This window comes from Cervus canadensis, chromosome 4, assembly GCF_019320065.1.
Source record: "Cervus canadensis isolate Bull #8, Minnesota chromosome 4, ASM1932006v1, whole genome shotgun sequence".
Taxonomy (NCBI): Eukaryota; Metazoa; Chordata; class Mammalia; order Artiodactyla; family Cervidae; genus Cervus; species Cervus canadensis.
The window spans coordinates 32,376,801-32,401,315 of record NC_057389.1 but is presented as its reverse complement, the minus strand read 5'-3'; positions in this window follow the sequence as shown (position 1 = coordinate 32,401,315).

Sequence of the window (24,515 nt, the reverse complement as noted above, 5' to 3'; positions counted from 1 at the left end):
ATTATCTACACACTGTTTTTTCTCTGCTTTGGTGCCCTGGTTTTAGAAAAATATAGGCTCTTGGTCATTACATAGAATCTCTTAATTCTAATTCTAAATACCAGGTAGGGAGACTACAATGACTTTATTTGAGTTAGGTGTTCATTCAGTGCAGGGAAGAGTGCTATTATTCATTCAACAGAGGAAATAGGGCCAGAATCGAAGCAGGGAACTTGGGGGAAGTAGCTGTAGGTAAGGGTAGGTAATAAGCAGTTCTCAGGAAAGGAGACCACAGACCCAACAGGCACACAGAAACGTGGCCTACACTCACACTGAGAGTGTTCACTTATCTCTGTACTTCCACACTAACAATTCCTTGAACCCAAAATTTTACACTTATAATAAAAACTTACCCAACATGAAAACTTCATTCACTTGAGTTTTAGTATGAATATGAGTTTTATTATATCTTACCTATCATGAATTTTTATTATAAATTTTATTTATCATGAATTTCATATGAATTGTATTATGATATTATCATTTGATTCTATAGAATTTAAGAATTATGAGGCCTGTCAACATAAATTCCATAAGTACTTTTAATCATAACTGACATGCAAGAAATAATCTTAAATATTTATGAGATGATTAAGAGAAGGTAGTCTTAAAGTCACTGGGCACAAAATATAATTGACAGAATTAAACATTATGGAAATCATATACAGAATATTATATAAAGTAGTGAAGAGGCTTGTTTTTGTTTGACTTTTATGAACGCCCTAAAATAGTTTTTTCAAGTTGAATCCAGATGCACTGGCAAGGATCACCCAGGCTTCACTCGAATGTAACTTTCCATTTTTCCTTACTAGAAGGAGAACAGCAGAAATCCAAGCTGGATTTGTTCAAACTCCTTCTTCGCCTCCTGAGACAATCAAAATGCCTCCAGGATCTCAGCAATAGGCAGAATGTTGCCAAATGAAAATGTCCACAGGATTCTCATTCTCATTTTAGCTTCTGGCTTTGAGGAGGCAGGTCCAGCGCAAATCTCCTGTTGCCTGCCCTGTAAGTTTATCATTCTAAGGTAGTTGTGGGTCAAAAGTGAATCCAGCCCTCAGTGATGACAAAAGCAAGATAACAGTCTTTGGAGGACTGAATCAGGACTCTGCAGATTGTATCATCTTCCCCAACTACTCAATTTAAATCTTAAATCAAGAAACAAAAGGATAAGTGTTCTGTATTATTTTCCTTTTTAACATTAAGTGATCAGAACCAAATATGCCTTGCTGGCTTCATCTTAAAATGCCATTAGAAGCAATAGGTTTCTTGCTCAGTAGTTGTCCGAGGATGAGAGGTGCTTCTCAAAGATGAAATTCTAAGTCCTGGTGACAGGAAAGAATATGATTGTATAGGGCACTTTATTTTTTTTTGTTTGTTTCCTTTTCCTGACACCTGAAAATAATTCTGAATAGCAAGTTTATCTAATTTGAATGAAGCATTTTACTCTTTTTTAAAAGCAATACATTTAGCACCTGAAAATATCATCTTAGTCTATGGCTGATACAGTTTCTCAGCTCAACTAGTAATTAAAGAACATGAAATAATTTCATATATGATACATACAGCATATCAAATATAACTTTTCATCAGCAAGTGAAGGGAATATGAGCAAACATTTGACAGTTTTGAAAAATTAAGTTCTACCATCTAAACAATGCAACTCCTAACTGAAGTCCTATTTCTAACTATGAAAAAAAGCCCTCAGTATGTGAAAGCAAATCTATATTGGCCAAATCTCTGTGTTATTAACACCAACCATCTTAGTGAAAGAGATACTAAAGAAAATGGCAAGTTTGTTTATACATTATAAGTATGTCAGAAAAGGTAACAAAATTCAGGACAGCTTAATTCATGAGAGAAGGAATTTATATAAAGACCTATAAATCATTTAGTATCATCATGTTGGAAGGTCCAATAACTTGAAAAAAAAAAAAAAAGAAAAGAAAACTAGTCAAATTTCCCTGATTTTGCAAATAACGAAGCAAAAAGGTTAAACACCTTGCCCTTAGCCTATTGTTTTCTCCTCTATTCCATATGCTTTCAGTTAATCCTACTCTGGTTATATTTGTATAAAGATTTGGGCAGAGTCAAAGCACTTGACCTCTCTAATAGTCAAGTTCTCTTAGTTGTCTAGAATTATGTGTCTCTTCTCATTTGCTTCCAAGTGGGAATCATGATATGCAAAGTAGTAGAATGCTTGTCTCTGTACTAAATGAAAGCTCCCAGTTAAAGATATGTTTCACAGTAATTACTCCCTAAGATGAAATCAGACAACAAGGGGGCTTAGAAAGAGAAAAAAAAAAAAAAAAAGGCTTTCAAACTCTTTACTTGACTAGATTTCAGCTATTTTCAAAAGGTTGTATGTATGTACAATGCTTGTTTTTTTTTTTTTAATGACATAATAATATTGAAGTAGAACCCTGATGATCTTGAATAAAGAAACTCAATATCACCCTATATGTAAAGCAATTTAACAAACAGAGTCATATTGTTCATATGGTGATATTTTAAACTTTTTCTTGAGTGAAGCTTTCAAGGAAGCACCAATTTAACTTTCAGTTTCAATGCTATGTATAACAAGTCAATAGGCATTTATTTAATTCAAACAAGCTAAAACTGTAATACAATTACCTTTTCTAGAAGACTTTCCATGAGTTTGTTTTTCTTTTTAGATAAATTCTTACTGAGTAGCTATTATATTACTAAATCTGTTTTTGTTTCTTTAAATTGAAAAACTAAATGCAAGTAAAACTAATGTAAAGGTACATGACTATTTGTTCACAAGAACTGCAAATCAGTTGTTTAAAAAACAAACATAGATTAGATTAGACATTTGAATCCATTACAAAGATTTTCATACCCCAATAATCAATATTTTAAAAATCAATGACCATTTTCTTAACATTGATGACACTCGTTTTATTAGTTAAAACATTCCTGGAAATTTATGAACCTTCATTAAAATTTATTTTTATCACCTCCTAGAAAAATGCTTTTGCAAAGCTGGCAGGTCTTTATATGGCATCCTGGTAAAAGTCAGAGACACAGGTTGTCTCATTCTAATCATGGCTATTTTCAAATAAAAGCTTCTTCCAGATGTACTAAAGGAAACAGTAATCAAACCCAAGCCTCACCATCTCTAATATATGCTACTCCACTTGGAGTTTTTGCCTTTGAATTCTTAATTAAAAAAATCTTTTAATGAGAAGCAGCCTGAGTGTGAAGCTGACAGATCTACCCTCGTCCTTGGTGCATACCAAAAAAAGGAGATTTCACTTTTAAAAGAAGCTCCAGTTTCTTGAGACATTTGTATTCAAACATGACTCTCTCTTTCTCCTTCTTTCTCCTGGGAGAACAGCTCTACTCTTCAAATGAAAAAGAAATAATAAAACACATCAGGAACAGCGGACCTCAGACCTAACGTTTCTCTCCTTGTCTTGGAATGTTATTTCCATATAGAAAGCTACTCTAATGGGACACTTGTAAATGGCAGGGAATTTAGCCCTTGTGGAGTCCTCTCCAGAAATTGGATTTTTGCTTAAGCAAACAGCAAACCGTGCAGTGGGGGAAAAGCTATTTATTTGGCTGCCTATTGAAGAGCCTTACAAAAACACAATTCAGTTTGTGCTGACTGTTGAGTCAGTCGGCCTACACTGGAAAACAAAATCCAGTTACTCATGTCAGATAGCAGACGAGCCCTTTCATGTAACAGTTAATCTCAAATACACTTTAATGATATTTTTCTTGATTACCCTTTTCTTAGACATAACCGCATTTGCAGTTTACTTTCACATTAAGGAAGGGTAAAAGGCTTATACAAGCTGCCAACGTCTACCCAGTCTTTTGAGAGATTATTTAGAATCTTTGCAGTTCAGAAACAAGCAAATTTGTACTGAGGGAAGTTAATCTCCAGTTTACGACATTTAATAATGTCATTCAAAATGCCTTATGACAACACGTTTACCTTCTTAAATCTGATTCAGTTTCTAAACAGTTCTTGTGATTTATATGATAAATGTTTCATAATCTTTTCCCTTGCTCTGTCATTTAAGTATCAGACATCCTTCCACACATAGTGATGCTTTTCTTCTTTAAGCAAATAACTTCCCCCACCAAAAAATCTTTTCTAATGTCTCCGAGTGTCCTTCTGAAGGATAAAAGGACATATCTCTACCGAAGGATCTTTTTTTAGGGATAAGAAAGATAAAGGTAATTCTTAAGAGGTGACAGATCTGCTAATTTAAGTTTGGCGAATATTCGCTTATACTTGCTGACATTTTGGTGTGTCCTTTGAAGCAGGTAGAGCTTCTTTCACTGTATTTCCCAGAAACAGCTTTTTTATATACTAAAATGATTTCCTCCTTTCTACCAACAATTTCTATAGTCAAATATCAATGAAGAAAATGAATACTTCTCCCTGATTTTTCCTTCTCCTCATCTCCCAACCTATGAAAACTTGGTATTTCACTCTGCATACTGAGAGAAAGTATAGAACAGTGACAGCTTTCTAGTTGAGTATGTTTGTGATTTAGAGAATGGAAGAGCCAGCTCTCTCCCGTAAGTCCGGGAATAATTTGCTCTGGCAGAGTTCTTTGTTAGCAAAATGTGTTAGAACCTAGATCATTTTGAACCAGTATGGCTGGTCATTGCCTAAGTGTTATGGTAGAATTTCCCAGGCAAATGTTTAGTTCAGACTCCTTTGATTCGATTATTATATGTTAGACATGTCTTAAGTACTTGATATCATTGATGAACGTATAAATCATTGTACAGATATTTTGCAGTAGTTTATATTATTTACTCATTTTAAAGTACATGCATGTTTTTCATTGAAGTGTTCATGACGACATAGTTAACATGCAAAAATCATAAGTCTGCATAAGAGTAGACATTTATTAACATTATAGCAGGAGCCATAGTTTGAATTGGAGGAGGCAGGAGAAATAGTTCAGTCTACTTATTTCTTTCCTTCCTCAGAAATAAATAATATCCAGCCTAAGCCTTCACATAATGCTTAAGAAATTTAAATAATTTCTTGTAAACAATTTCTGGCATTTCCAAATTATAGTTAGTCTGGTCTAAATTATATGGAATGTAACAAGAATTGTTGTCCTTGTTTTTAAAGTTGTAATTTTATTTCTGAGATAAAGTGTATAAGCAACAATTGATTGCAGAAAAATTATTTGGTAACAAAGCAATAATACATTCACATCTGCTTGGAAGTGTTTATTTGTAATTACTGGACTTTTACTTGTTCATAGTAGATATAATTAAAAGTGCAAAACATTATAAGGAAGAAAATAAAAATTACTTATAATCCTGTTTCACTCTTCATCATAAATATGCTAATTAAAACTACAAAAAAAAAATACTCCTACATGCCCACTAGAATCAAAGAACTAAAAAAAAAAAAAGAAGCAAAACAATGTAAAATGCTGATCAGGATGTGGCAAAACAGGAATTCTGCTGATAGTAGTGTGAAAAACACTTTGAAAACTCTTTTGCACTGCTTAATAAGGTTGATCATAGTTGAGTTCTATGACTCCATTCCTAACTCTAATCTATAGAAATGTATAGATACATGCTCTGGAAGACAGGAACCTTTAGGATCTTCATAGCCTTACTTGCAATAACTAATATTGGAAACTGAGCAAATATCCATCAATACTAGAACTGATATAAATATACTATGATGTAGTCATAGGATGAAATATAATAAAGTGATGAAAATAAATAAATTGTAGCTCCACAAAACATAGATACATTTCATGAATATAATTTTGACCCAGTGAAGCCAGACATAAGAACTTGTACATATTATATTATTCCATTTATAAAATTCAAAAGCAATTAATGCTAATTCATGGTATCAAAAGTAATGATACTTATTTTTTTTTCTTATGTAAGGACTGAAAGGGTATAGTTGGTTTCAGAGGGTTTACTAAGGTTTATGTTAGGATTTGGGCATTTTCCAACAAAAACAAATGCATTATTTTCAGCCATTTAAAATGCTAAAAAAAAAAAAAATTGAACTTTTAACAATATTTTAACATAAACATTGGAATCATAGCATGAATTTTATTGTATTTTTTAATTTAATAATGTAGTGTGTATTTATTTTTGCTTTTTTAAGGACATGGTTTCTAATGGTTACATGGCATTCAAATAGATAAGTAAAAACCAATTAGTTTAAAATAACTTTTTTGTGGGTAGTTTGCTGTGCAGTTTCAGCAGCATAAGCAATGCTGCAGCCATCATTCTTATATATTGCTGATTTTCTTCAGATTAAGTCTAAATAGTCAAATAATATGATCACACTTTGGGCTTTTGATACATTTATCAAATTTCTCTAAAAGTATTCTATCAATTTTCACTCCTACCACCTGATAGGAACAAAATAATAAAATTTGAAGATCTTTGTCAAATGGACAAAATAATTTCATTATTTTAATTTGAATATTTCTTTTCATATAGTTTGACTTTTTAATAAGCTTCAACAGATAATTATGCTTTTTCTGTAGCTAATTTCCATGCTTAATCCACTTATATTTTAGTTGGGAGATGTTTGTCTCTCTTTAATTTATCGTTTTCTTGATTTCAAAGCATTCTTTATCAATCATACTAACACTTTGCTTCTCGCACATATTCTTTCAAGTTACTTTATTGGCTGATTCATGTCAATGTCTGGCAAAAATCACTCCAATATTGTAAAATAATTAGCCTCCAACTAATAAAAATAAATGAAAAAAAATTGCCCTTTCCTTTTGTAATTTTTTGTTTAACTAGAAGGGTTTAAAATATATAGAAACATTTTGCTTAAATTTTTCTTTAAAATTTTTAAGATTTATTTTGACAATATGTGCATTAGTTTTATCTGTTACAGTTATTTCCCAATCGCATATTGCTTAAATTAAGGTATGCATTCTTGACACATAATTATCACACTGTAGTGTATTACTGAATGAAAGAACTGAATGTTTTAAATAATGAACAAAGAAGTTTATTCAGGAGCAAATGGAATTCCTAATCAGATATGCAGAAGCTGAGTTTGAATGGAAATTTTATAATTATAAATTTTAATAATTTTTGAAATTACATTTAAGGCTTAGAAGCAAATTTATCTAGTTAAATCAATCACACGATGATTGAATCACCATGTAATATTCTTCAGTTTGTCTTTACTTGGATTAGATTCAGAATTGTAAATAATGCTTCAGATATGCTCTCTGACTTTACACATGTCTAGATCCTAGTATCAGACGTTGCTGTCAAGAGTAAGTGACTTTCCAGTTCCCAGTTAGGCTTTCCTTTGTGTTGGTTGATTCTCAGGCAAGTTGTTCCCAAAGGTCACTAAGACAGCTGCAGAAGCTCCAGGCAGCTCCAAGCTAACAGTTGAGCAACCTTAGTAGAAAGCTAGTCTTCTTTTTAATAGTACTTGTAAAATCTTGGAGATTATTTAATTCATTCAGCCTGGTTGCTTTCCTATGTCTGAACCAGTTCTGTGGCTACAGGGATGCAGATTTCTCATTGCCCACACCTAAATTACATTCAAACATCCAGGAGTCTGGAAATGGGATCAAACATTAAGAGCTGGATAATGGCTTGAGAGTTGAAAAAAACTGGTTCTTTAATGGAAGCCATGTTGCTGTTACATGAGGAGTAAATGAATTTAGGCATACAAAAAAGAAAAAGACCATGTGTATTTTATGTATATGTACACACACACACACACACACATATATATGTAATTTAAACTTAAATTTATGTATAAAATTTTAATGATATAAAATGCATTATAAATATGTTTATATTTGTAGAAAAATATTTTTAATTAACCCAAGCAGCTAAGAGTCAGACATGACTTAGTGACTGAATAACAACAAGCCTCATCTGCTCTTTACTTTTACAGTTGCCTACTAAATAAATCAAAATGCAAAAATTACATTTACTGATGAAGTATCATCATTAGATTTGGTCTATCATCCTTAATATTTTAGATCTTTATGGGTCATATCTTCCAAATTAGGGTCATATGCAAATTTAGGTAATCAGCATTAGATTAATGTCCCCACGCGAGTCATCCAGAAAATGTTTAATGGTACAAGGTTAAGTTCATACAAACTTAGATGTAGAGCTATACACCACATCACTAGAGAATTTTCTCCAGGTTGTCACCTATCCTTTCATCAGGGCCTCAAGATAAGTATTTAGTACCAATTGTATATACATCTATATCATTATTAAAGCATCCTTCTTCATCATGTCCTATAAGAATACCATGAAATATGTTGTTAAATGCTTTCTCCACTCCAGATTTATTGTGTTTAAATAATCTTTTATTAGTCTAATTCTATCACTGAAAATACCCTAGTCCAGTTGTGATGCAAACATTTGGTATTGAATACCATTTCTTGCTTTTCTAAATACTCATACATCATGCTTTTTGACATTTTCACAGAGTGAATTACAAGCTCCATGGCCCACAGTTTATTTAACCCTAACTTATTAATATTTTAGAAAGAAAAGCCTTGTGTATAATTCTTTAAATATTACCTATCTACCAAAAAAAAAATCACATTTTTAAGTTATTTCAGGACCCTGGAATGCAGTTCATCTGTATCTGAATCCATTTTAGATAGGCTCTTAAGAATAATTTATTCACTTAATTGACTTTCAATTATTCTGCATTTTTTATTTGAAAATCAGTTTTTGACAGAGAATATTGAGCAAAATTAGTATCTGACTATATCATACCATATACCCTTCATAAAGCATCAGTTCTTTGCCTAGTTATTAGTCCTATTCTAAATGTTGCAATATTTCCAATTGTTACTTGTATTATTATTCACCAGCTTAATTTATTTAAACTTTTGTTTTCCTATTGCCATTTTTACAATCTAGCCAAACCTTTCTTTTCATTCCTGAAGATTCTAGTGCTTTTGTACTCTGTTGTGTATTTCTTTTTTACTGAGTTCCGGAATTCTTCCTCATTAGGACTTCTCCTAACTGTACTGTCGCATGTTATCAATAATTTTGTAAGTCTCTCAAGACTCTTGCAGTGGTGTCCCTGAATGAAAAAATGTTATCACTATTTTTTTGTGTGTAATTTTTAAGAAATCAGATTTAAATATTGATAAACGTAAATAGGAAAAGGAGTACATCAAGGCTGTATATTGCCACCCTGCTTATTTAACTTATATGCAGAGTACATCATGAGAAATGCTGGGCTGGAAGAAGCACACGCTGGAATCAAGATTGCGGGAGAAATATCAATAACCTCAGATACGCAGATGACACCACCCTTATGGCATTAAGTGAAGAGGAACTGAAAAGCCTCTTGATGAAAGTGAAAGAAGAGAGCGAAAAAGTTGGCTTAAAGCTCAACTTTCAGAAAACGAAGATCATGGCATCTGGTCCCATCACTTCATGGCAAATAGATGGGGAAAGAGTGGAAACAGTGTCAGACTTTAATTTTGGGGGGCTCCAAAATCACTGCAGATGGTGATTGCAGCTATGAAGTTAAAAGACGCTTACTCTTTGGAAGGAAAGTTATGACCAACCTAGATAGCATATTAAAAAGCAGAGACATTACTTTGCCAACAAAAGTCTGTCTAGTCAAGGCTATGGTTTTTCCAGTGGTCATGTATGGATGTGAGATTTGGACTGTGAAGAAAGCTGAGCACTGAAGAACTGATGCTTTTGAACTGTGGTGTTGGAGAAGACTCTTGAGAGTCCCTTGGACTGCAAGGAGATCCAACCAGTCCATCCTAAAGGAGATCAGTCTTGGGTGTTCATTGGAAGGGCTGATGCTGAAGCTGAAACTCCAATACTTTGGCCACTTCATGCGAAGAGTTGACTCATTGGAAAAGACCCGGATTCTAGGAGGGATCGGGGGCAGGAGGAGAAGGGGATGAGAGAGGATATGATGGCTGGATGGTGTCACCGACTCAATGTACATGGGTTTGGGTGGACTCCAGGAGTTGGTGATGGAAAGGGAGGCCTGGTGTGCTGCGATTCATGGGGTCGCAACGAGTCGGACACAACTGAGTGACTGAACTGAAACATAGCTGTCCCCCAGGTTCCCTTACTTGAATACCATAACCTTAAGGTAACAAGTTTATTTGACGATGTACACTAGAGAAAAAGCTTATAGTGCAGTGTTTCAAGACCTAAATTCAAATTTTGGTGGGTTTCCTGTTGGCTCTATGTTCAGGGACATATCACTGAATAACTAACTTGAGGTCTCAGGTTTTTTTTCTCAGTTAAAGTTAGATCATGTAGATAATGTAGTATGACAAAAATCCTGTGAGTACCAAAAGAAAAAAAGAAAGAAAGAGAGAGAACAAACATGATGTAGGAAGGGATTGAGAGCTACATGAACTCTCACATTTACTTCCCCAGCTAGTTCTGCATTGCTCAGAATACAAGTTAACTGATCATTTTCTCTTTATTCTAAAAGGTAGAGTGGTCGGCAAGTCAAAGTTTTTTTTATAAATGCCACTTTATTCAATTTAAAGTATTACTTTTCTGATCACAAAGTAACATTCTGATGGTATAATATAAATATACACATTTCAGAAATACAATGCAGAAATTCAAAATCCTCTGTAATCTTACTACCTGAGACAGTCATTGCTAATTGTTGCTGAAATCTCCCATGTATATTTTGCCTTATTTTTACCCTGTATATTCACTAATAAACATGCTTTCATAAAAATTAGACCAAGTTTAGCCACGTGCTTATTTACTTGCTTTACTTACTATACCTTGCATATTTTCCCATATCATAACTTGTTAATATACCCAGTCTTTTAAACAGGATTTTTTGCTGCTAGTAACAGGTATCTGGAAAGTTGAAGTATTCTATTCCACTGGCCAGTTTAGCCCCATGACAATTTAATGGCATGCCCTATATAATGTTCCCATGTGAATAAAATTGCTGGTTCTCTATTCTTTATTCTGGTGTTTCTTTTCAGTAAAACCACTTGCAGTTGCTAATAGTGATTTTGGATCCACTACATAGCAGTTTCTTATATTTTAAACTAATATTACGAACTTTAGAGCCCATATGTGACTTCCTAAGACATTGCAAAACCGATCTCCAGTGTCTAATCCCATGGTGGTAGAATAGGCAGCAAGAAGAGAGGATGCTCAGACCTGGTTCTTTAAAAAAGCTATCTCATGGAAAATAGCTGAGTTAATTTATCCCCAAATTGAGATAATCTCACCCTCACCAGTTACATCACTTCATAAAATTCAAAGTTAGGAAGATATATTATTTTTTCTTTCTCTTGCCTGCCCTCTCACCTCTTACAATAAACTGATTTTTTTCACTTCAACAAGCCATGCAACTTCAAAGTCTAAAGCTATTGGTCTCAGAGGCTCTGTTCAGTCATAGGTCACAGATCCTTCCACCCTGTCCAAGCCTGTACAGATCAGCTTCTTTGTAGGATTGCATTGCTTTGATCTTTGATGGATTACTGGCCAGATCAGGATTTCCATGGAAGTAGCCTTTTGCTGTGGGGAGAGAATTTGGCAAGGTACTCTTTAAAATTTTGTTATGATAGAAGGACATATCTACACTTGATAAAGTACTATGCCATATATCTTTGGCCTCAACAAATGTCATCTAGATTATAATTTAATAATAATAATGAAAGTGAATTCTATATATTTAGGGAGAAAGTATGGTATAGATCCTCATGCCATGCTAGTGTTACTTGACATAGAAAGAGAGTGTTACCCAATACTTCCTGACTGAGTGGAATAACTCTTACTTATCTATCTCTATCAAATCATGTCAACACTCCAGTGTCCTCTATGTGCAGAGTTTGCTAATTCTTTTATAGTGAAAAATAGAATTAGCCTTTCTAGAACACATTTGTTTACTTCAGTCAAAAAAAGTAATTGACATTTTATTTGACTTTAAATTGCATTTCTTTTATAATTCTTAGTGTTGCTATGTTTTATTTTAATTTCCTGGTGGTCTTTTGATTTGTTTTTAGTGGAGCAGAAAACTTGCTTCTTTGTATATTATGCTAGTTTGAAAAACATAATGAAAAATTCATTTCATTCATTTTTCATTGTTTTATATTAAGCATCCCCTTTGGATTTGCATTTTGTGTTTCAAAACAGATTAGTGGAATGAGAATAATGGCAAAAATCTTGTTACATTTCCAAATGTCCTTAAATTACTTATATTTCTGCCTTAAACATTTGTTGCAATGGTGGGAAACCATGGCATCCTTTATACTTTGTAGTTAAAACAGAAAATATTTTAATGGTTGGGATGAAGAAATATCTCCAAATGTTTCTGTCCAGTTGAGGTATTTAAGTGCTGATTCAATTAGAGGTAAGTGAATATTCACCAAGAAAGAAAATGAACTTTATAAACTTAACCAAGAGGCAAGTGATGATCAATTCTTTGACTTCATTTTCATGTGCTTAATATTAAAATAATTCATGTGCAGTGTAGAAGAAGAGGCAATCCATTGGAATTTCCCTTCTTTATGGAAGGTATGGTGAAAAACGTAGTCTTCTCTAACCACTGGAGTCAAAAAGCATGATTTTGGCTCTTTTCCTTAGCATCCACTGGTGGCCTTGGGGGAATAAATAACAAATGGTCACTGAGCATGCCTATTAATTTGAAGACTGAATTTTGAATAGCTGTTATTATGCTATTATCCATAGTATTGAATATGAGAACACCTTTATAATTTTTTACAGCACTTACAGAGAAATCTAAATTTTAAGAATGTGTTCTCAGTCACTTCAGTTGTATCCGACTCTGTTCAATCCAGTGGACTGTAGCCTACCAGGCTCCTCTGTCCGTGGGATTCTCCAAGGCAAGAATACTGGAGAGGGTTGCCATGCCCTTCTCCAGGGGATCTTCCTGAACCAGTGGCTTCTCCTGCATCTTGTACATTGCAGATGAATTCTTTACCACTAAGCCACCCGGGAAGACCAAATTTAAGTATAATACTTAGTAAACAAAGTACTCCTAGTGTGGAGAAGTATATTTCTTTTTTCTTTCAACTAGTTTCCCTGGTACTTTTCCATGGAAACAGGATCATTGTATATATTATACCTTAGCCTGGCTATAATCCCTTAAATATCAAAAATATTTTAACTGCATCATATGTTTCATGAAAAAGAAAGAGAGCTTTCTAGATAATAAAATGTTAAGCCAAATTGCCTCAAGTCACTGTTTCTCTAAATGTGTTCAAACCTAATGAAAGGGCAAGTTCATGTTCAAACTCTTTTGAAAGGGCAAGATGTGTTCTTTTACTTTCTTCTTTTCAACTGGTCTGTAGCATTAGTCTGTAGCATTAATAAGTTTCATGTGTACATTGTGTTTTGACTTTTGTGTCTACTACACCATACTCACACCAAAAGTTTAGGTTCGGTCTGTCACCATACAGTTGACCATTTTCACCGATTTTTCCTTCCCTGCCCCTTCCCCTTTGGTAACCAGTACTCTGTTCTATTTATTTGTTTCGCTTTGTTTATGTATGTATGTTTTTATATTTTGCATATGAGTAACATCATATGGTAGTTCTGTTTTTCTGTCTGACTTATTCGGCTTAGCATAATACCCTCAAGTCCACTCATATTGTCACAAATACCAAGATGTCATTTTTTTTTTTTTTTTTTAATGGCAGAGAAGTAGTGTTCTGTTAGACTTTTGAGGGGTTGGCAGTTATATTTGACCTAGTAACAGTAACAATGAGTGGGTGTGAGGTACTTAATATATACTGTGCCCCTTTGCTGTTTTACGTCCATCATCTCCTTTAATCCTTACAGTAACTTTATGCAGTTGATATCATTTTATATTCACATTTTCCAACTAAAAGACTAAAATAAAAAAAAATAAAATACAGCATTTCTAAAGATGATAAGACTAGGTCACAATGATTCTGGAATTCATAATTCAGGAAATGTGATTCTAGATCCTGGATTCTTAACTACTGTATTAAAAGAGGCCGTCCCAGATTGCTCCATATAAAATAGTATCACTCCCTACAGAGCATGCCATCAAGTCGGCATTCTACATCCTCTTATCCTGTCTTTTTCCCTACAGCTTTTATAAGCCCTTGCATGTAGTATATGTTTATATATATTTAATACTTTGCCTATTTTACCCTCCCTCTATTGAGTATGGGTCCTTATGGATAGGGGCATTGCCTCTTTGGTTCTTGGTTATATCTCATGTTCCTAGAACAATGTCTGACTGAAGTAGCCCCCCTCCCTCAAATCTTTGGGAATTTCCAGCTGGAGTGAAACTGAGATGATTCAAGAAGAATTCAAAGCTCTCAGAATGAGGGGGATGGCATGGATTAAAAGGTGATGAAGTGATACAAGAGAGGAATTCCAAGACTAATATCATATGCATGACCAGCGAGTAGATCAGACCAAATAAAGGCATGGATCTTGAGCCAGAGCTAAGAACTGAGAGTGATAGCTGGTGTGGCAGACTAGAATTCTGCTTCTTTGGCAAGCAATATAGATGTTCTAGGAAATCCCTTTGCTTGCACAAGATCTGAAGTTAATGATACTCTTTATCCTAGGTCCTTGTAATCTGTTTGGCCAGCTCTAAGCTAGACAAATTCTTCACCATCCTGAAGAGCTCCCTCTTAGCAAAGGCTGCGCCTTCAGTAACAAGGACCTCTTGTTTTACACTGGAAAAATCAGAGTTAATCTTCAGTATCCTCTGGTTCTTCTTCTTGAAGTCCTCCTTTGCCAAGGGTCTGACATGCTTCCAGAAATAGATATGGGTCAGTCACATTCTTTCTTTTCTACCAACACTATTAGTTCATTTCTACAAAGCAGGGTAGAAAGTATCTGTGGCAATCGACAATTAGGCTACAATATTGGTCTGAGGTTATAGATTGAAGGACTGATTGCTTTCCAATTAATACAGTTTCCACAGTTCCTATTCCAGATATTGATAGGAATTTGAACAAGGGCACAAGAGACTATCTTGACTTTGTCTCAATAATGTTGTAAGCTAAATTTTAAAAGAAAGTATAGGAAATATATAATTAGTCACTCCATGATGAAATAGAGCATCATTTCTCTGGGAATATTCACTGTAAAAATGTTGTTTTGACGGGAATACCCTTTCAAGGAAATAAATTCCTGGAGTTAGAACTAGGCCTTTAAAAATAGCTTAGAAATCAATAGACAGAGAACAAGGAGCGAGGCATTCCAACTGAGGGAGAGCAAGAACATAGTATGAGAATGTGGATGTTTGTTGGCAATTCTTATTAATAATGTCTGTGATTGTTTTAGATTGCAGTGACATAAAGGCGTGGTCCCTTTTTGTTTTTTATACCTCTAAACTGGTATTGTATATTAGACACACACAAATTAGACACTCAATAAATAGCTGTTGAAGGAATTAACAATGAAAGAAATGTTTGAAAAGCTTAAGAAATATTACATAGTATTTCATAGACCAGTTTGACTGAAACTGAGAAAATAGTTAATAATACTAATAAATTTTGTTGAGTCCTTATTTTGTGTCATACACTAACCTGAACACTTGACATTAATTAACTCTTTTAACTCTCAGAAAATTCCTCTATGGTAGGAACTTTTATTATCTCTATTTCGTAGTAGAGGAAAATGAAACAGAAAAATGAAATAAATTGAGCAGGGTCACACAGCAATTACTCAGAAATAGGCAATTCCAACCGCTCTGTCTTTGCATTATGTGCTGTCAACCCTGTAATGTACCTTCTATTTTTTAGAATAAAGTTGTAAACATGGTTTGGAAGTACTTTATTTTTTGAAAGTCATTGGATGCCAAGTTAAGAGAATTTTAGGGTTTGTTGTATTCTTTTTAAAAATTTTATTTCTCCAGCTTTATTGGGATATAATTGATAAATAGAAATTGTTATGTACACACCAGCTGGAATCAAGATTGCCAAGAGAAATATGAATAACCTCAGATACACAGATGACACCACCCTTATGGAAGAAAGTGAAGAAGAACTAAAGAGCCTCTTGATGAAAGTGAAAGAGGAGAGTGAAAAAGTTGGCTTAAAACTCAACATTCAGAAAACTAAGATCATGGTATCTGGTCCCATCACTTCATGGCAAATAGATGGGGAAACAGTAGAAACAGCGATAGACTTTATTTATTTATTGCCTCCAAAATCACTGCAGATGGTGATTGCAGCCATGAAATTAGAAGACACTTGCTTCTTGGAAGAAAAGTTATGACCAACTGAGACAGCATATTAAAAAGCAGAGACATTATTTGACCAACAAAGGTCAGTCTAGTCAAAGCTATGGTTTTTCCAGCATCATGTATGGATGTGAGAGTTGGACTATAAAGAAAGTTGAGCACCGAAGAATTGATGCTTTTGAGCTGTGATGTTGAAGAAGACTCTTGAGAGTCCCTTGGACTGCAAGGAGATCCAACCAGTCCATCCTAAAGGAGATCAGTCCTGAATATTCATTGGACGGACTGACGCTGACACTGAAGCTCCAATACTTTGGCCACATAATACAAAGAACTGTCTCACTGAAAAAAACCCTGATGCTGAGAAAGATTGAAGGTGGGAAGAGAAGGGGATGACAGAGGATGAGATGGTTGGAGAGCATCTCTTACTCAATGGACATGAGTTTGAGGAAGCTCCAAATGTTGGTGATGGACAGGTAAGCCTGGTGTGCTGCAGTCCTTTGAGTCACAGAAAGTCCGACACAAGTTGGCTACTGAACTGAACTGAAAATGTACAACTTGATGTTTTGGTGTACCTGTGCACTGTGAAGAAATTACCATATTAAGCCAGTCAACATATCCAGATCCTCACATAGTTACCTTGTGTGTGTGTATGTGTGGAAATGCCTTTTTAAAAAACATTTCTTTATTCCCTGTTTTTACTGGAGGGAATTCTATAAAAAGATGAAGTGGAAAGGCGCCTTGCAGCAGTATGTGCAGTGGGTCTGGGGAAAAGAACGGTTCCTTGATTTCATGGGCATCATGGATGAAGTGCACGATCCCGGGTGATGGCGATAACTGGAAATGCATGAAGGAAAGTGTGATGTGATAAAAGCTGGAAGAATATGACTCCAAAATGATTCTTGCTCTCAGAATTGATTGTCGGAGAAAATGATAATACTCTTCTGATCCAGGCAATGTATTTCTTGGGGCCAATTTTAGGAAAAATATTATAGGTGGATAAGAGAGTGAGTCTGCAATAGCTTCATAAAATCTAAGCAGATGTGAATAGCAGGTAGTGCATAAGGAGAAGATTATTCCCATAGATAAAAGGGAAATTCCTGTTCCTTCAGGGAACCTAATTCTTACTTTTAGGAAACTGATCATTAGACCCCAGACACAAGAATTGCAGATTAACTAAACAATTTGTTTGTGGAGAGAAAAAAGAAATTATTCTAGGGAGAAAATTCTGGTTATTGAACCATAATTTAAAAAATGACAGTCCACCATGAAGACAATCTGGTCCACAACACAGATTTTACTAATGAGATTCTTGAGATCTAAAAAAGTTAAGAAACATTTAATGAAAGAGAACATTAGTATTGGACTTGAAGAAGAAGCCAGTTTCATCCTCCAGGTTACTGGTAGTCACACTGGAAGACCAAGTACGCTGGAGATGTCATCTTTCAACCAGACTCCTATCTTCTCTTCCTCCCTATCGAATGTGCTGCCAAGCCCTTCCCACAGCCTGTTTGCTGGACAGGACAACTTGCCCCCAGCTACTGCGATTATTACTGAACGGCTCATAGAAACACTTTTCTCTGGAGAATTACCCTTGCCCAATGGGAGTCACTACATGCAGAGATATCTGCAAGTATACTCCCCTCTCTACTCCCCTCACCCCCAACCATGGTGCCCAATAGTCAATATGACTGTTAATGCCCAGCCTCTTCCTGTCAAGGTGGAAAAACTATGGTATTCCTCATGCTCCAGAGCTCCCTCTGGGATCGAGTCTGAGATGAGATTTTCACAATTTCCATATCTTTACTTGGCTTCATTCCATGCTTCTTTTTTTCTGCTCCTCTCTTTTCCTTATCCATCTGTGGATGATGGTTTTGTTCTCAGAGCGCTTCCTCAGTAGATCACCTACAGGAGCCCCCTTACCTGAGATGCCACTTCTCAGGAGCCCCATCTAAGACAGTAACCAACCCTGAGACTCAAAACATCACTCCTAGCTGCCAAATTTGAACACAGAACCATTTGGTGATGCAATTTGAGCTGTTTTTGTTGGAGCCTGAACAGGTAATCATGGATTCTCCAGAGGCAGCTTGGCTGAAGTGTTCCCTGAGAGCTTGATGTCAGACAGGAGTCACTGTGGGTTCAAGTTCCAGTGTGGAACAAATTAACTCTGTGTTTAAAATAATCTACTTGCCTCAAATAATTCATTTGAAGGTAATCAATAGAAAAAAATAATAAGCAACAACAACAGCAATATAGTTTAGCCATAGTGATTTTGAGCAAATAACAAATAGCAACAAAAAGTAACATTTCTATCTAGGTTATAACAGCAAAATAACTGTAGCACATCTACCTAACCTTAAAAAATAGTTCAGTTTTATAGTCCTATAAATATTAGTTGATAATTTTCTTTTTAAGACATTACCCTGATGGAGTAGGGAGATTTGACGGAATGGGGAACAGCAGGAAAAATACTTTATCACTCACTCCACAAAAAAACATTTTTGCTTGCCTTTGATGAGTGAGTAGGTTGATATTTTCAAGCATAGCTTAAGTATAAATTTTCCAAAAGCAGCTCAATTGAGAACTGAAACACTTCCAATTTTGGAGAGCAGATTTTGTAAATGCTAGTACATGTTATTTTGCTTATTTGTTTGATTTTTCCCAATCTACTGAGTAAGAAATTTTTATCCACAACTAATGGATATTTCTGTGTTTAAGATTCAGAGATGAGAAAACAAAAGGTTTGGCAGTAAGTGACCTAAAATGTTAACCTCTGATTTGTACATCGGTGCTACCATGGTGATTTTTAGAGTCATGAATAATTTTCTAGCTTGAATTGAGATAAACAAATATAATTTTTTTTTAAAAAATGAAAGCAAAAAAAGAAAAAGAGAAAAACACTATCAGTGAATACGATACAAGCACTCATCTGATCAGAAGATTAAGTAAAATGTATTTAGAAAAATTATCATCTAATCAGCTCTCCCAGGTGATTTATTTTTAGTCACCCCTATGCCCTTACTACATGGTACCTGATCAATTATTAGTTTGAACGTGGAGTGCTGCTTTTTAGAGAGCTATCAGCCCCCTTGAAGTAAATTGTATCCTGTGGCTAAAATTTGACATGGTTCAGGAAACACATACATCGTATATTCTTCAGCGGTGGGTTGCTATTTCTCAGACCCCTCAGAGGCATTTACATCCTTAGTCTTTGAGCCAAACTTTTCAGGGCTTGAATTCTTTGAAAACTTCAAATGCTCTGCACTGTTATCAGACCAGTGGTGAAGCTGATCTCAAAGTCCACTATTAAAACTCCCCTCAAGGACATTTTCATTAGAACTTTGTACATGGGCAGTTCAAAAGATCCAGCTATTGATTTTTGTTCAGAAGTCCTGTCTCCACTTTCATATTACGCAACTTTTTTGACAGACTTTCAAAAACCACAAACTGTGGGCTGCCTGCGATTCCAGCCAGGATTTTATGCTGCTCATTTGATTTCCTCAGGCCACATCCTTCTCGTGTCCTTGTCAACACTGCAAGGAGAAGAGCCGTCTTAGAAGATTTGCTAAAAAGCAGAAGCAATTTCACAGCCATGGAAGAAAAAAACTGACCTTTCAATGCATACAAAAAATCTCACTTAAGTAAATAACCTTTTGAGCTGTAAAATTTTGTTGTGGCATTCATTTATCAGACACATAGATAATCAGAGTGTTTATCTCTTTCGCCATTTAAATTTCATAAAGAAGTCAGGAGCCAACGTGTGTAAATTGCAGCAAAGAGCGTCTAACATATGCGCTCAGCACATATTTAATGGAATTATCTATTGGAGAGTAGATGGCAGAGGCAGCTGAGGAATTAATTATTCGGATAGATATTCTATATCTATCTGCCAGTGCCATGTGAAATCAGCCTTGTCTCCATATTACTCTGCCACTTTGTGTGGCCTTGCAAAAGCGGCAGTTTCTCAAAAGATAAGAGAATTTAATCATCTGTTTGGTCCTGAATCACACTGTGAACATTTCATGGCCCACCAGTTCATTCCAAATAGAACGATTTTGCTTGAGTGTGTGTAGAGTTCAGTTGTGAGGCAGCTAAGTGAAAGCAGTGAAAACAGGTAGGACCCTCGTTGATTTCAACTTTCACATATCATACAAATTGAGCTTTCTTCATCCGAATAAATGGCAGACTCTGTAGGAAAATCTCTGTAACTTTTTTTCACATATATGGGTTTTCAAATAATATTGCTATCACTTATTACTAGAGTAAGCTTTTTACTGAGTATTTACTGTTGTTTGGCATTGTTCAATGCATTTCACCTACATTATCAGATTTAGTTCTCCTAGCAACCCCTTGAAATAAGTGGTATTAGATATTCCCATTTTATGAATGAGGAAACCATGACTAAGAGAAAGTAAGAAATGTGTTCATAGAGAACACACCCTGGACACAGCAGGGGAAGGAGAGAAGGGGGTGAATTGAGAGAATAGCATTGAAACATATACACGACCGTATGTAAAACAGATAGCCAGTGGGAATTTGGTTTATGTCACAGGGAGCTCAACCCTGTGCTTTATGACAACCCAGAGAAGGTGGGATGGAGGTTCAAGGCAGAGGGCACATATGTATACGTATGGATGATTCACTTTGAGGCATGGCAGAAACCAACACAACATTATAAAGCAATTATCCTCCAATTAAAAAACATTTTTTTAAAAAAGAATATCATTCAACGTCTAGTAAACTTTGAATGTGAGGCAAGGTGAAAGTTTTGCTCTATGCTCATTCTGTTAAAAAGAATGAGCCAGAGGATATGTGCCGTCCAAAGATGGATTCCAGCACTAGTGCAGGATTCCAGCGCCAGAAGGAGAGCCTGGTTATAACATTGCATTCCACTAGGGGGCAACATAGACTCTTCATCTACTTGAGCCCCTTTGTTCCCAAAATGTCTAAAAGAAGTGGAACAAAAACCAAACAAACAAAAAAGACTGATAAAAGCACATAAATCAAGCACTTCAGTATTTAAAACAGAAATACTGCTTTATTAAAATATCATCTGTCCCTTACTAATGATAAAAAATGCCACTTTATATATCAAAGAACAATAGTCTTTTCTTATTGATATGAGTGCTTTAATCAAATGCTTTATCTTTTTCTTTCCTGACCCCATTTCCCCCCAAACTCAACTTGCAGTCTGTTGTACAGTGACAACCAGACAGCGAAACATGGTCTCATTTGGGTTTTCTCGTCAACCTTTTCAAGGAAGGATTGGGAGTATAGTAGGTTCGCCTCACACAAAACATTGGTATCCAAGGCCGGGTTCAAAATGTCAGACAGTGAAGAGTTCCACGCTGCCACAATTCAGGATGCGAGTGGACACTGGTGAACACTCAGATGTGTCTCTTTTAGATCAAATGTAGGAAGCACACTGTTCCTGTAAAAAGCTGTTAGCAAGTTCATGAACCTGACAGCTCGGGGCAACAGCTTCCTATTGTAGGAGGAAATGAAAGCGAACGATACGTGGTTTCCCTGATACTTCTCTCTCATTTGATCCTTTGAATTCATTTTCATACTCCCCCTGCTGGACTTAATCAGGCCTAAACAAATGAGCTTGGGTGGTTGCAGTCTGTTGACCTGTGGATGACACATTTCATATCAAGTTGCCCAGGAGTTCTGTTCCTTTATGCCTTGTTGAGTAGAAATCAGTCGTTTGAGGCCAACAGCCATCTCACCCCTTCAGTACTGTATGCTGAAACTTATAAAAGAAGGGCTAAATTCAGTACTGTGTGAATTAAGCTGTCTAAGTTCTGATAAAATATCAGAAACAAATGAACTGCTCCTGTGAAATATCACAACACACTCAGACTGAAGAAATTTGTGAAATGATTGGTTCTGTTGACTTTGGGGGACCAAAAATTGACATAGAGTATATGAAAGACAGGATTATGTGATAACTAGAGAAAAGTGGTATCTAGCATACTTATCTTTTATAGTGCCTTAAAATACATTAACACATCTCTCTCTCTCTCTCTCTATATATATATATATATAATGTATACACACACACATATCTTCAATATTGAAAATAAACACAAATAGAGATATCTTTATTCCTGGATTATGATAATTACTAGCTTTTTATTGAATAGTCTCTGGGAGCCAGGCTCCAAACTATGCCTTTGAAAATAAATAGCTGTAAGTCTTGTAAGTAGAAGTTGAGACAATGGTTTTTTCATGGTATGGTTCTTGGACATCTCTTGCCCTAGATCAAGAATGGATCAAGAATGACCAAGTTACATGTAAATTACAGGAGATTCTTTTCTCATGGTCATATTTAAGTCCTTCTAGTTCCTACAGCTTCCTGGCAGAATAATGACAAGAGAATTGGGAAACAGAGAGTCACCAGCTTGCCTCTGCTGTTTTCACTGCTTACTTAAAACTTTTCCCTTGAAAGCCTCCTATCTTATCCTCATTAACCTGTGGCACCATGTTCATATACTCATACACTGATTGATGGATTTTAGCCTATTTCTTGTGTTCCTCAGATTTTGGGAGGCCCTCATTTAGCTTCAGTTTCTGTAGCAATACCAAAATCCCACAGATCCTCTGTATCAACTAGTAAGAACAAGACTAAATATTATAAGACAAATAGAGTGCAGTTTATCCAGGTTTTTCTGTTTCAAAAAATTAGTAATACAGAAAGATAGAGAACTTAGCACTTGGAGACGGAGGAGAAATGTGATATTAATTGAAAAAACTAGACTTTATGCCCCGCTAATAAATGGGTCTAGATTAGCTGTCTCCATTTTCCTGAAGACGAGATCAACACATTGCCTCATGTAATCTTCAAGCACATTTTATAGGACTCATATTCTTTGCAGTATCAATCTCTATCCTCTTCAGAATGCCTCAAAGAGACCCGCCTGGCCACTCTATTTGAAAGACCACTACTTTCATGTTTTAAGTGTTTTTAAATTATTTGACATGATTCAGATATTTTTTACAAATTGTATGGTTAGACAAGTTCTAAAATAGAGTGCTTTTGTTTGCTTGTTTTTTTATGTTTCTTTGGATAAGTTCTATCTTTTTTCCCCTTTATTTTCTCCAGTTTTATTTAGATATAAGTAACACATAACTTTGTATTAGCTTAGGTGTGCAAAATAATGAATGTGTATGTGTGTGTGTGTGTGTGTGTGTGTGTGTGTGTAATCTTCCCAGGTGGCACTAGTGGTAGGTAAAGGATCTGCCTGCCAATGTAAGAGACACAAGAGATGCGGGTTGGGTCCTTGAATTAGAAAGATCCCCTAGAGTAGGAAATGGTAACAGACTCAAGTATTCTTGCCTGGAAGATTCCATGGACAGAGATTTGTAGGCTACAGTCCATGGGGTCATGGACATGACTGAGCATACACAGCACAGTATATATACACGTATACACATATATACATTACAGCATACACACACAATATACATATATGTCTCTCTTTCTCTCTCAGTACTGTATATATATATATACAGTATATATACTGTATATAGTATATACTACCACAGAAAACTAACTAAAATGATCACAAGGACCACAGCCTTGTCTAACTCAATAAAACTACGAGCCATGCTGTGTAAGACCACCCAAGACAGATGGGTCATGGTGGAGAGTTCTGACACAACATGGTCCTCTGGAGAAGGGAATAGCAAACCACTTCAGTATTCTTGCCTTGAGAAGCCCATGAACAGTATGAAAAGGCAAAAAGATAGGACACTGAAAGATGAACTCCCCAGTCGGTAGGTGCCCAACATGCTACTGGAGAAGAGTGGAGAAATAATTCAGAAAGAATGAAGAGACCCAGCTAAACTAAAAACAACACCCAGTTTTGAATGTGACTGGCGATGGGAGTGAAGTACAAAAATGCTGTGAAAACAATATTACTTAGGAACCTGGAATGTCAGGTCCATGAATCAAGGTGAATTGGAAGCGGTCAAACAGGAGATGGCAAGAGTGAACATCGACATTTTAGGAATCAATGAACTAAAATGGACCAGAATGGGAAAATTCAATTCAGATGAACACTATATCTACTACTGTGGGCAAGAATCCCTTAGAAAAAATGGAGTAGCCATCATTGTCAACAAGAGTCTGAAATGCAGTATTGGGAGCAATCTGAAATTGACAGAATGCTCTCTGTTCATTTCCAAGTCAAACCATTCAATATCACAGTAAGCCAAGTCTATGCCCCAACCACTAATTCCAAAGAAGATGAAGTTGGATGGTTCTATGATGACCTACAACCTT